Genomic DNA, 14,489 nt, shown 5'->3' on the forward strand with positions numbered 1-14,489 from the left:
GCTGGCTCTGGCACTTAGTTTTCAATTGTTTCTTAATTGCCCTCAGCTTGTCATTGTCGTCTCTAAGTCAATGTAGCTTCTAAGTCAATACAGCTTCGTTAACAACTCTCCAATTCCGTTATCCCTGCCTCCTCTACTTTTCAAGCAACTGAATCATGACACTGAGTTTGCCACTGGGCTAGCCCCTGGCCGACGCAGCCTCCTCCACGAGTCCCTCTGCCAGCTCCTCTCATAAAAAAGAGTGTTAGCGGTTGGGCCGTGGGGCCCAGCTGTCTGTGCACCACCCTGCACCAGGTATGGGGTCCTCCTCCCTGACCTGGTGGTGAGTGATCCAGTCTGCAAACCCGTTTTACTGCCTTCTTTCTTGGACCACTCCACTCCTAGTCCCAACTCGTCGGGTTCTCCAGGAAGCAGATGCCATGGTGAAGTTGAGAATGCAAAAGATTTCTTGGGAAGCCACACTTCCAGAGGAAAAAGGGAGGCAGCAGGATTGGGCAGGAGGGACCACAGACTGTGCTGAGCCAGCCCAGCGGGCAGCTCTGGAGTGCACTACCCATTCGGGGTGTCCCATGTTGGGCAGAAATAGCTGTCCGTGTCCTACCGCCTTGCTAGCGGTGGCTGGGGTCACTGAGAAGAGTATCACCTGGGTTTGAAGCTAAGAGCTGGAGGTGCCAATTTACCCCACTCCTTGCAGCTGGACAGTGGTCCTTTCCTGAAGGGGATCAGAGGGGAGAGGGCCTCAGTATTGGCGGAATCCACCCCTTTTGGCGGAAGCCCTCAGCATTGTCACCGTGCGCCATTTTGTGAAGAGTAACACACTCCCTTTGGGAGACTGGCATGGTCCTCACCCTTTTCTGTGAAACTGGGCCCTACCCAGATGTGGAGCATCTTTTCATGTCCTTATTGGCCACTTGTCTATCTCCTTTGGAGAAATGTCTATTCAGATCCTTTGCCCATCTTCAAATTGGGTTGTCTTTTTCTTTTTCTTTTTTTTTTTTTTTTTTTTAGATTTTATTTATTTATTTTTTCCCCCTAAAGCCCCAGTAGATAGTTGTGTGTCACAGCTGCACATCCTTCTAGTTGCTGTATGTGGGACGCGGCCTCAGCATGGCCGGAGAAGCAGCGCGTCGGTGCGCGCCCGGGATCCGAACCCGGGTCGCCAGCAGTGGAGCGCGCTCACTTAACCACCAAGCCACGGGGCCGGCCCAAGGGTTGTCTTTTTCTTATTGATTTGTGATAGTTCTTTATATATTCTAGGCACGAGTTTCTTCTCAGTATGATTTGAACCTTTTGTTCCTTTCTGTAGCTTGTCTTTTTACTTTCTTGATGTTGTCTTTTGGATCACAAAAGTTTTTAATTTTGATGATGCCTAATTTATCTCTTTTTGCTTTCATTGCTTGTGCTTTTGGTGTCATATCTAAAAAGCCATCGTCTAATCCAAAGTCTTTGCCTATGTTTTCTTCTAAGAGTTATATAGCTTTGCTTTCACATTTAGGTCTTCGATCAATTTTTAGTTAATTTTTGTATCTACTGTAAGATAAGGGTCCAGCGTCATTCTTTTGCACGTGGTTATCCAATTTTCCCAGCACCATTTGTTGAAAAGACCATCCTTTCCGCATTGAATTATCTTGGCATCCTTCTCAAAAGCCATTTGACCATATCTGTGAGGGTTTATTTCTGGGCTTTCTATTCTAGTCCATTGGTCTATATGTCTGTCCATATACCACTACCACACTGTCTTGATTATTGTAGCTTTGTAGTAAATTTTGAAATTGGGAAGTATGAGTTCTCCAATTTTGTTCTTCTTTTTCAAGATTGTTTTGGCTATTCTGAATCCCTTGAATTTTCATATGAATTTAAGTTTGTCAGTTTCTGCAAAGAAGCCAGCTGGGAGTTTGGTAGGGATTGTATTGAATCGGATATACCAATGGCATCAGGGAAATGCAAATAAAAATCAATTTGCCGAGTATTGCCATCTTAACAATATTCTGTCTTCCAGTCCATGAACATGGGATATCTTTCCATTTTTGTAGGTCTTCTTTAATTTCTTTCAATAATGTATTGTAGTTGTCAGAATATACGTTTTGCACTTCTTTTGTTAAATTTACTCAGAATTATTCATGGAATTGTGTTCTTAATTTCATTTTTGTTTTGTTCATTGCTACTGTATAGAAATACAGGTGATTTTTGTATATTGATCTTGTGTCCTGCAACCTTGCTGAACTTGCTTATTCGATCTAATAGTTTTTTAGTGGCGTCCTCAGGGTATTCTATTATACAAGATCATGTTATCGCAAATAGAGATAATTTTCCTTCTTTCCTTCCAGTCGAGATGTCTTCCGTTTCATTTTCTTGCCTAATTGCCAGCCCCTCTCTTTACAGATGGGGCTTGGAGAAGAGAAGTGACTTGCTGGCTTGCACAGTTGGGGACTGGTGGTTGAGATGGAAGCCCTGCTGAGTGGAATTAACTGCCGCCTCCCTGGACCTTCCCTCCCACCCAGGCCCATGGCCTCTTGCTCCCACGCCTTTCCCTGGAGTCCTGAGAAACAAAGGTTTGGTGTGGCCATGGGAATGGGGAGGCCCCAGGGTGCTTTGGCATTTCCAGTAAAGCTTATAGGGACCCCCTTTCCCCCCAGTGGAACCCTTTGGAGTCTTATGACCTCAGTGGCCTCCCGCTGGGGGAAGCTGACCCTCACTTGTCAACAAACGGCAGGCCAGGTCCTCAGTGACTAATAGCAAAACCAGATCCTTCCTCAGATAGAGCTCTGCGAGATGGATCTCTCGGGAGCGCTGGTTACTTCTGTGCCTGAGCCAGTGCGTTGTCTCCCCCTTGAAGCCAAACCAGGGTCAGAAGCTGACCCGACTCTGAGCCTGGGCAGGCAGGAGTCAGCAGGTGCATGTGACAGCCTGATGCTCCCCTCCCTTCAGGGCAGCTGGACAGCAGTAGAGTCCAGCCCAGCACCCCTCTGCCTTATTAGGAGACCCTTTCCTGGAGTCCTGCAGACCACCCACCCTCTTTCAGCACATCCTGCCCTCCTGCTGAGTCCAAGGCAGAAATGCCCACTGTCCCTGGAGGTGGTGCCCAGGTCAGCAGGATTGAAACAATGCATGGGGCGGGGTGGGGGCGTGAGAGTTGGGTCAAGGGTGCACTGTGGGAGGGAGAGCTCAGAGGGGCATCTCACAGTGTGGAACCCAGAACCCCAGACTGCACTGAAGCAACACCCCCAGAGTTTGAGCCCTGCTGGTGTACAGGGCATGGCGCCGGCTCTGGAGGCAGAACCTGGGATCTGTCCAGCTGCAGCCTCAACCAGCTGGGCGGGCTGGGTAGTCCCGTAAGCATGGGGAGCCTCAGGCTCCCCTCCTGCACCCCTCCCTGGGCTCAGTGCACCTTCTACGATGACACATGACTGTGGGGGCTAAAGCTGGTGTTGCTGTTGCTACGTAGTTCTGTGCCATGGTCCTGCGCTCCCTTCCAGACAGAGTGGCAAGCCTGGGGTGGGAGGGAGGGTCCTGGACCAAGATGATAAGGCACAAGGCATGGTCACAGGCACCATCGCATATATCCTCCAACATACCTGCTGAAGGAGGGCTGTGTAGATAAAGAAACAGGCTTCACTGGCCATTATGAGTCCTGCCTGGGGCAGCCCAGAGCCTGATGGAGTGCCTCTCCCAAGCTGTACCCCTAGTCCTGAAGCCTGGCTCCAAGAGGGGCAGCTCTGCGGCCCTTTGTGGAACGGGAGGTGGCTGCACTACTGGGGGTGTCCAGGCAGGCGGGGAGGAGCATTCTCCTGGTGGACGGGAATCTTCTCCCCTTAGGGTAGTTCTCCCCTCCTCCTGAGCCTAAGCCAAGGGACCCTCCCCTGGGCTGTCCTGGCAGGTGCCATTCCCTCCCCGCCTGCCTGGGCTGGCAGTTCTCCACCAACGAGGTCCCACAGCCCTCACTTCTCCCATCCTCTCTGCCCACCACCGCTGCCCCAGCCCTCTTTCCTTCTCACTGTCTGGGTCCCCTTGGGCCAGCAGTGGGCGATCAGATCACGTCCTCACTCCCCTGCTCTGAACTGGGGCTCCCCTCCTCTTAGACTGAAATCCAGACTCCGGAGTGCCTACATATTCTGACACTCCCACTTCCCTAATATCTCCCCTCCTTAGATCCCTCCCGCCTCTCTTACTCTCTTACCCTCCGCCCCACCCAACCTTGGCACTGTTCCAGCCGTACCAGCCTCCTGGCTGTCTCCCACTACCTCCCTGTCTGCATTTGTTGTCTGACCCCACCTCTCTTCTCATCCTTCAGGATTCGACTCAAATGTCCCCTCGTCAGAGGGCCTCCCTATGCCCCTCCCTCACCAGGCCAGTCCTCATGGGTATCTGTCTGCCCTCTTCCTAGGGCTTATCGTCACCACTCTCTGAGGAAGCTCCTGTGTCTGCCTCCTCCCCCTCCCCCACAACAGACTGTAAGGAAGGCAGAGGGCCTGTGGGTCTTGCTCGTATTCAATGTTTGGTTTAACAGACATTGCTGAGCACCTGCTCCATGCAGGCGCTGTGCTGTGGGCTGGGAGGTACATGGGTGGGAAACCAGGGTGGGCTGCCCTCGTGGAGCATCCAGTGGAGAGAGGGAAGGAGAGGTGAATCAGATGATCACTCAAGTGCTTAATGACACTCTGCAAGAGCAGAGAGCAGAGAAAGCAAGGAAAGAGTCTAGGGAGACATGAAACTGATTGGGGGTGACCCTGAGGAAGTGAGCCCTGAGCTAACTTGAGCCCTGAGCTAACAGATGTGTGTAGAGATTAACCAGGCAAAGATTAACCAGGAACTGCATGTGCAAAGGTCCTGTGGCAGAAGGGAGTGTGGCACCTCTGGGGAAACAGAAAGATGTCAGAGTGGCTGGAGCAAAGGGAGTGGAGGTGGAATAGTGGAAGGTGAGTCCGGAGAGACTGGGACAGGGGAGGCGATGGTACAGGAGTTGGTGGGCCCAGAAGTGCCTGACTAAGGGACACTAGGAGCTTTGAAAGATTTGAAGTTAGGCCATTTATGTCTGAAGACTGATGGGGACGGTTTGTACAAGACGTACACCAGAGCTGGGTGCAATACTCAAGAAAGGCTCAAACAGAACACTCCATTACCGTAACGATTAGAACATCACCGGGTTCACTGAGGTTCAAACAGTTGCTTTACCACAGTGGTAGTGAGCCTGTAGTTCTGTTGACCAATTTGCAAGCTAAATGTTTACACACAAAGAATTTAAATAACAGTATAAGGTTATTTGTAATTATGTCCTGAAATAAAGGTTACAGGCAAGATTTTCTTGAGAACAGAGAGAAAGAAGAAAGTAGTGTGAGAGGAAAGATTGGAAAAGGTTTTTGGGAGTGTGGAAAACAACCTGGTCCTAGGAAGGAAGGGTTGAACTGGTGTTCATCCACCCACGCATCCTTCCACCCATTCATCCAACCCATCTATTCATTCATCTACCTATCTACCTATCCATCTTTCCTTCCTTCCTTGCATCCATTTATCCACTCCTCCATCTACCCATCCGTCCATTAATTCATTTATCTATCCATCCATTCACCTATCCTTCTGTTCATCCATCTGTCCATCTATCCATCCATCCACCCACGCACCCACTCACCTATCCATTCCGTTCACCCATCCATCTGCCTGTCTGTCTATCCATCCGTCCACTCATCCACTTACCTATTTATCCATATCCATCCTTCTCTCCATCTGTCCATTCATTCATTTGTCCATCCATTGACCCATCCATTTATTCATCCATCAACCCACCCATTCATCCATCCTTCTATCCATCCATCCATTCATTCATTTATCCCTCAATCCACTCACCCACCCACTTGTCCACTCATTCATATTATTCATTCACTCATATATTTATTGTGTGCCTGCCACATGCCAGGCACTGTGTTGGGTGCTGGGGACACAATAGTGAGCAAAACATGAGGAGCTCTGACATGGAGCCCACACAGGTGGCAGCAGAGATGAACATTACACATGCCGACACACAGTACCTGGTTACTGGGGGAAAGGTCACTTGGAGGGAAGGTGCACTCAGCAGGGAGAGGGTAGAAGCAGGGTGGGTCCTGCTGCATCAGGGACGGTGAGAAGGCTTTCCTGAGGAGGTAACAGCTGTGAGAGGGCTTCTGCTGGCTTCCTCTCTGGGGACACTCACCCTTGGAACCCAGGCAACAATGCTGTGAGGAAGCCCAACCTAGCCCATACAGAGAGACCATGTGGAGAAGCTCTGAGGCCTCCCAGCCAACACCACACCCCCCAGCCTGCACCACCAGGCACGAGTGACTGAGCCTTTGGGTGACTCTGGCCCCAGCTTTTGCATCTTCCAGTCGAAGCCCCGACATGGTGGAGCAGAGACAAGCTGTGCTCACTCTGCCCTGTGAATTCTTGATGCAGAATCCGAGATCCTAATAGACCACTCCGACTAGGGGTGATTTGTTTGACAGCCACGTAACTGGGCCTGGCGCTCACCTGTGGGTACAGATGATCCTGCACCCTGGGGAGTCCTCAAGAGGGAGCAACAGGCAATCTTCGGAGAGGGGGTCTCCTCATCTGGCTGCCCCTAGCCTACGTGCTCCCCCATTCCTCCTGAGTGTGCAGTGACTCTGCCTTCTGGGCCTGAGAGGAGTCACCGGGTCCACTGTAGCTAGGCTCCCACAGGCCACCTGCAGATGCAGACCCCCCCCCACAACTGGACTGTCCACTGCTCATCCTCTACCATTTGGGGCCTTGGCTTAGCCCATGATCCTGCCTAGAAAGCCAGCCTCTCCTCTCTCCCTGGCTGATTCTGCCCATCCTTCCAGGTTGATCCCTGTGCCCACACTCCCACCTCTTCCAGGAAGCCCTCCCTGACAGGAGTCCACAGTGACCTGTGTTTCTGGGAAACTGAGAGAATTCATTGGTGGCGAAAGTGATGTTTTTTCCCCTCATATGCATTGGATGACTTTACTGTGTTTACTCTGTCTTTGGTTTTGTTCCAGAGTGGTTTGGCTTCCTTAGGTTGCGAGAAGTAGAGTCTAAGGGTGTGAATACATCACTCCCAAGTCCTACTTCTCGCCCCCTGCCTTCTCCCCACTCCTGCCTCCCCTCCCCACTCCTCCCGACTCCTATCTCCTTCCCTCCTTCTTCCCCCTCTTATCTCCCCCTTCTCCCTCCTCCTCCACCCTCCTACATCCTTCCCCCTCCCCCCTCCTCCCTGGAGGGGCTCTCTTCCCTGGGCCTCCCCAACCTGCCTGGCTTTCCTCTTCTTGCCGGCCCTCCTTCCACGTCTCCTGTCGGTTCCTCCTGGGGGCTCAGCACTCTGCCCTGGCCTGGCCCTGTCCACACTTGCTGGGTGATCTCACCTGTGCCCTGGCCTTTCCTGTGGGCTGCTGACCCCCACAGCTCCCTGGGCTTAGACCCCCCATCCACCTGCCCACAGCCTATCTGCCAAGTGGGCATGGCCCAGACAGAAATCTGGATCTGTCTCCAACCCGCCCTCCCAGTCGTCCCATCGTCCAGCTCTCCCCATCGTCCCCTTGTCCAGTTGCCCAGGCAGGAGCTGTCCACCACCCTCTCTTTCTCTCACACCCGGGCCAGGAAATCCTGTTGCCCTGACTTTCAACATGTTCCAGAATCCCCTGCTGGCATTCCTGGAGGAGCCTCTGGCCTGGTCTCCTCCCCCTGCCCTTCTCCCTGCCACTTCCTCCTTCTGAAGCACAGAGAGTACAGCCTCAGGCCCTGCCCCGTCCCTTCTGCACAGCTCTCCCCTCCCCTTGCTGCGCGGGCCCCCCGGCTCAGCTAGGCTTCTACATCCTCTCGTTTGCTGTTCCCCCTGCCTGGATGCTTTTGTCCAGGCCCCTAATGGCTCCGCCCTCCCTTCTCTGTGCTGATGTCATCTTCTCAGACAGGCCGTCCCAGCCCTGGGCCACCCTAGGAAATGGCAAAGCAGCCCCTCCTAATGTGCCCTACGCCCCTCCTTACTCTACCCCCCTCCCACTCACAGCCCCTCGTCTCTGACCTGTGTGCCCTCAGCTCTGCCCCCTAGAATGCCAGCTCCACAGGCGGCCTTGGTCCCCGGCACCTATAGCAGGTGTGAGCATCCAGGCCAGATGCGCTGTGTGAACTGCTCTGCTGCTCCCTGTTGGGGCCCCTCATCAGGTCACCTCCTCGTGGATGGAATGGAAAAGAAAGGGCCCCGGAGTCCTGCCTGCAGTTGTCCTAATTCTCTAGGCCAAGGGGTCACAAACTCACTAGTGGGGGGCTGTGTGGAGGTGGCCGGTGTAGGGCCGTAGGGCCATGGGGTTTGGAGAGTGTGTTTCCTGGTGGGGGGGGGGGCAGCTGTTGCCCCAGATCACTTTTTAAAAAGTAAAAGTAAATTTTTGTTTTACAAATAAATACACAGAGACTCAGAAAAATTCAGTGGCTTGTCAAGAAGACACGGCTTTAAATGCCCTGGGCAATGCTGGGTCCAGAGCTGTCAGACCCACTGGTTTGGAAGGGGAGCTAGAAACTGGATTTTATGAGAAGTTTCATGATTGTATTTGTTGACAGCTCATACAATTGTCCTATGACACTGTGCCCGATTCTTCCTGAGGCGGGGAGGGGTGGTGGGGTACTCTTGCCCCTTCACCACGACCCCCTGGGTTTCGGCTGTTGGGTTAGACGTGCATGGCTTGTCTTTCTCTTTTGCAATTAGGCACTCAGGTGACCTTTCGTGATGTTTCCAGAGGACTTCCCACCCTCTGGCCACTGCTTCTACTTGGTGGTTGGAGATGTATTTGATGTTAACAGCAGATTAGAAACAGGAACGGTAAGGTCTCCCTCCAAATGTGCCTTTCAAACAAATCCAAATGGAAGGGGTGACTTCCCGTTCGACCTAGTGCAGCAGGACCCACAGGAGGACCACAAAGGGACACTGTGGCATCCTGTTTCCCTCAGCTGGAACACAGATGGCTGGGTGGCACCAATAGTCAGACCAGGGGAAGCCAGAGAGGCTCCAAGTCCAGGAGGCCGGGCGGCTCTGACTGTGGGCATGGGGTGGACTGAGAGCAGGAAGAGTGGTTAAGAGGCTTTCAGAGGAGCACTTGGACCCCAGACCCACGCCAGGAGACTGCTCATCCCACACGGGTGGGCAGAAGACTAGAGGTCCAGGTCTGTTCTTCGGGGTCAGGTCTGGGAGGCTCTGGGCTTGGGGGCCCAGGTACAGCCAAGTGCAAAGTGAGGCCCCAAGAGAGGAACAGGAAGGTGAGTTCACAGGCACATCCCTAGAGGTGGCCTTGGCCCCTGACCCTGCTCGTTCCCAGAATGGTGTGTCCCCCATGTGGGAGACTGGAGGATTCTGCAGAATTGGACTGACCCCTCAAGACCTCTGGCCAAGTGCCTGGACCCTGCTGCTTCACCCTACAGGTCCACCCTCACCCTGCCCAGCCACGCTGCTGCACATCAGCACTTCCATGCCTCTCATGAAGGATCACCAGACCCTCGAGGTAAGAGCATCTAACACAAAAGAGAGATTCTACACCTGCCAGAATAAAAGAGCCTGGAGGAAACAGAAAGAACATAGAGAGCAAGAGATAATATAAAAAAGAAAAAACCCTCAGAGAAATGAGAGAAAATATTGCATCCATGACCTAAGAACAGGATGCTATAAAAAAGGAACAGGCAGAGAATAAGAAAGAGCTCTTTTATTATTTAAAAAAATAGGAAAAATTATAATTCAATCAAAGGTAAATTTCCCATAGAGTAGAAAAAAATGAAATGAAAAATGGGAGAGAAAACATAAAATGAAACCATCATTCTAGACACTCTAATGTGCAAATAATAAGTCCCAGAAAGAGAAAACGGAAGGGAGAGCATCATCAAGCAAATAATTTACCAGGAAATGTGTTTTAGCACATTTCCTGGTAAATTAAAAACAGAAGGACGGGAGGGTCCAGGCTGAACAAATCAAAGACTCAACTGGGCGCGGCATTGTGAAATTTCCAGAACCTGCTTTTCATTGCAGAATCTCTACTCAGCAAATCTCTCAAGAGGGCCATGTAAAGCCCTCTGCAGGTGATAAGGACTCCAAGCACTTTTCTCAGGAAGCTGCTGGAGGACACACAGGAGTGAGCAGGGACCCAGGAAATGGGATAAACCCCCACGGGGAGCAGGGAGCCTGGAGAGCAAGGGTCCAGGCTGGAGCCAAAGTCAGCATGCCTGAGAGAGGCCCCCGGGGAGAATGGGGCCGAGAGTAGTCATCTGGCTCCCCAGGTGGGAAGGTGGCCCGGACACACCTTTCCGAGTCCCTGGAGAGGCTCAGGGATTGAAGGAAGCCAAGCGTGGGAACCTGACCACAGGAACAACTGATACCAGGATAGCTGAGGGATGGGCTCACCAGGCCTGTGGGCACAGGGACCCCCCCCCCAGGTGGCGAGTGGAGGAAATAAGTGGGTGGGGGGCGCTGGGAGAGCCCAAACTCCTCACGTTGCTTATGCAAGTTTAGTAACTAAACATTAGGAAATCACCATAGACAGCCCGGAGATGGGGGGTCCTGCAGGGGGTCTTGTGGGGGTGGGAAGAGGGAGCAGGGAGGGCTATGCTTCCTCAAGACCCACTTTCTTCCAAATGCAAACTACGTTTTACAAGAATCGGGAGGATGGCCGTCCATCCACACCCTGTCCCCCATCCAGGAGAGCCATCTGTTGTGTCTAAGGGAAGGGAGTGCTGATGGCTACAAGACGTGGGCCTGGGGCACCCAAGGGAGGGTGGGCTCTGCTGTCCAGACTGGACACAGGTAGTAAGGATGGGCCCGCACAAGGCTGTCACAGCCCATGGCACTGGATCCTCAGATCATCGAGTCATCCATTTATTCATTGGTTGAGTAATTCCCCCAGTCATTGATGGATTTATCCCACCAACATCCATCGAGTGCCTTCCGCATGTGAGACCCTTGGTAGGTAATGGGGATGGAGCCAGCATCAAAACTGGCCAGCTTAGGTCCTGTGGTGCCCACAGGCTGGTGGGAAGGCGGCAATCACCAGTCAGTGTGGTGGTGGCATTGGGGGTGGGGGCTGGGAAGCACGGTGGGGACTCCCACCTCTGTCTAGCAGAGATCCTCTGCCTTGCCACACCTTGGACTCACCTGGGGCTTAGAGTCCACCTCCAGGGAGCCTGGTCGACTGGCCTGGGTGGGGCCTGGGATGGGGAATTGCCAAAGCTGCCAGAGGTTCTAAGCTGCACTCAGGGACATGAACTACTGGCTGAGGGGGAGCCAGGGAGGGCTTCGGGACAACCTGAGAGTTTGGGAGGAAGGAGGGGCAGGGAGTAGGGGCTGGGAAGGACATGAGCCAAGGGACAGCTGGGGAAGGCCTGGGTTGAGGATGAGGGTGTGAGAAGGACCCTAGAAGAGGATGCAGGAGTGGCCTCTGAGTCCACTGGAGGGACAGCACCAGTGGGCACCTGGGTGGGAGGCGAGCAGTTGCTCCCAGATACCTGGTGAGGTGATCCGTAAGCGCCCTCAGTGGGGTATGCGTGGAGTCTGAGGGTCTCATGGTGAAGGACGTGCTTTTGGGACTTCCTTCTTGGCTACCTCCTCAGCTTCCTCCCTGTTCCGGACAGTGGCTCCTGGATCTGGGAGGGGTGACTGGGGAAAGGTGCATAGAGGCTCAGCAGGGCCGGCCACCTGCCCAAGGCCCCTGGGCTGGCTGGTGGAGTCAGGGTCAACCCCAGGAGCACCAGCCTCCATCGCGACATGGCAAGAGGTCGGTTCTAGAGAAAGCTGGTTGGTTCTGGATAAAATTCTGAGCACCTCCATCTGCTGCAGACCACCACCCCTCCGCCCAGTTCTGTTCTGTTTCAAACTCTCTGCCAAAGGGACTTGTTCACGGTCACCTCTCACTCCTGGAAGACAAGGTTTTTTTTTTGCAGGAGGAAATGTATTAAAACAAGAGTTGTCTTGTCTTCCCATTTCCTTTCCCATAAGAATCAGCTGGAAAGAAGCTGGCATCCCCGTCCAGGATCTTTCCCTGGCTGGGTGAAGTGGGCCCTACCCATCTCACCTCCGTGGGAGAGAGTGTCAGAGAACTCGTGACCAAATGAGCAGCTAGCTGAGGGCAGGCCTCCCCCCGATGTCCAGGCAGCCCTTCTCCAGAGCCTCACACTCTTCCCTCTCAGAGTCCCCTTCTGGATGGCCACCATATGGTCTGGGCACTAACTTGGCTGCCCAGGCCTTGCCTGGCCTCTCACCGGCCAGCCGTTCACAGCAGCCCTGGCGCCCACGGTCCAGCTCCCCACCCTGGGTCACATGAAGCTGGGCTCCAGGACGTCAGCAGGTTCCCCAAAGGGAGGACGCAAATGGCTGGCCTCTGTTAAGGGTGAAGCCTATGCCTGTCCAAATTTTCTGCAGACCCCTCTGCTCTGCCCAGTTTGCCCCTGCAGGCGTCAATGCCAGGGGGGTATTCCCAGAGAAGTCTTGCAACAACTGTGTTTTGCTTGGGCTCCAAATTACCTGTCACTTCACCTCATGGGGCGACGGGCAGGCTGAACACCAGGGTGGCAGCGAGGAGGGGAGCCCCAGCACAGGGACAGGCAAGAACCCACGCCAGCCCCCAGCGGCGGTTGGGCACAGGCCCAGCAGCGTCCTCACTGATGGGATGCTCTCACCCCGCTACAGGAGGACTGAGGAGCTGGGGCCCTGCTGGTCTGCCTGGGGGGTGTGGAGCTGGGCCAAGCTAGGCGTCCAGTCAGCCTTGGGGCCACCAGTCTTCTCACACCGAGGGGATTGTGTGCCCCGGCACCGTGTCAGTGGCTGTGCCAAGGCCAACATCTGCACAGCCTTCCCAATGGATTCCTTATTGCTCTTCCCGTGTCCCTCCTGCTCTGTGGATCAGGCCAGGCTGGCCCTCCATCCCCATCTCCCCTGGTCTTTGAGCACCCTGTGACAGACGCAGAGATGAGAAACTTGAACCACAGGGCCGGCCTTGGGCCATGCCACAGGAGGGGCCCAAAGCTATTCTGGGTGACCAGTGCCTGCCTGGCCCCTCCTGGGAGACTGTGTCTGCACCGCTGACCAGTGGGATGAGGAGGGGACTGGCCCAGCACAGATAATGCCCAGTACCTGGCCGCCCTGCCTTTGCAGGTACAGAGCCTCGTGCTGGGCACTCACCCCACCGTGCCTGACTAGGCCTGCTCCCAAGACACCACCTCCGGGAAGCCCTTCTGGCTCCCTTTCCAAAGTGGCACCACTGTATCACCCTGCTGACTGTCCTCGGGCCACCCTGGCACCCGCTCCCTGACTCATGGGCTTGCTTGTTTCCTGTCGCCTTCTCCTGCCAGATTCTGTCCCCAGAGCCTAGCACAGGCCTGGCCCACAGTGGCACCCAGGAGGCATCTGCTGAGGGAATCAAGGAATGCCCTCTCCTCCCGAGGCTGTGGAAGGAGCTGCCTGCCTGTGGAGCCCCTGCCCAGCACTCTATCTCTGGCCCCCTTTCTCTCCTCCCCCAACGTCTGCCTGAGAAGAACAAGGGGGCTTTAGGAAACCCCTAGTGGTCCGTGCCTCAAGTCCCCCAGAGCAGGGGCTGGCGAGCTTGAGGGGAGAGGGGTAGAGTGGAGGAGGCAGGACCTGGCACCTGAGAAGGAGAGCTGAAGGTGGGAGAGAAGCAGGTGTGTGAGTGTGAGCGCCGGCGAGTGTGTGTGTGTGCATGTGTGAAGGTGTGAGGGTGTGACAGCATGTGGGAGCCTGTAGGAGAGAGGGTATGCACGTGTGTGCGTGTGTGAATGTCCACTGTTAGCTGTATTCCCAAGAGAAACATGTATGTTTGTGTCACCAAGGTCAAGTGTGGAATGCTCAGAGCAGCATTCCTCATAATAGCTCCAAACTGGAGTCCCGGTGCCCACCAACCGGAGAACCGATGCGTAAGCTGCCGGTATTCAAACCACGGGACGCCGCAGGCGTGAGCGCGAATCACGTGCGAGCTTGCAACAGCGCAGAGGAACGTCCTCTCCGCTGAGGGAAAGAATCTGACACAGAAGAGAACTCGGCTCCTCCGTAAGGTAAACCCAGAGTCACCACATGACCCAGCAATCACTCCAAGGGGTAAACCCAAGAGAAATGGACATGTGCCGCACAAAACCTTGTCCACAGGTGTCCACAGCCGCGCTATTCCAAAGATGGAGACGACCCAGATGTCCATCAGTGGATGAATGGATAAACAAGGTGTGCTCCATCCACACAAGGGGATATTATTCAGTCATAAAAAGGAATGAAGCAGGTTCGTGCTACAACATGGATGGACCTCATAAACATTATGCTGAATGAAAGAAGCCAGATACAAAAGATCACATCTTGTATGATCCCATTTATACCAAACGTCAGAACAGGTAAATCCGTAGAGACAGAAAGAACCAGGGGCTCGGGGTGGGGGACAATAGGGACTGACTGCTTAAAGTTTTCCTTTTGGGGTGATGAAAATGTTCTGGATAATGGTGATGGTTGCACAACA

This window comes from Ceratotherium simum, chromosome 21 (assembly GCF_057802395.1).
Source record: "Ceratotherium simum simum isolate JZ-2026a chromosome 21, ASM5780239v1, whole genome shotgun sequence".
Lineage (NCBI taxonomy): Eukaryota > Metazoa > Chordata > Mammalia > Perissodactyla > Rhinocerotidae > Ceratotherium > Ceratotherium simum.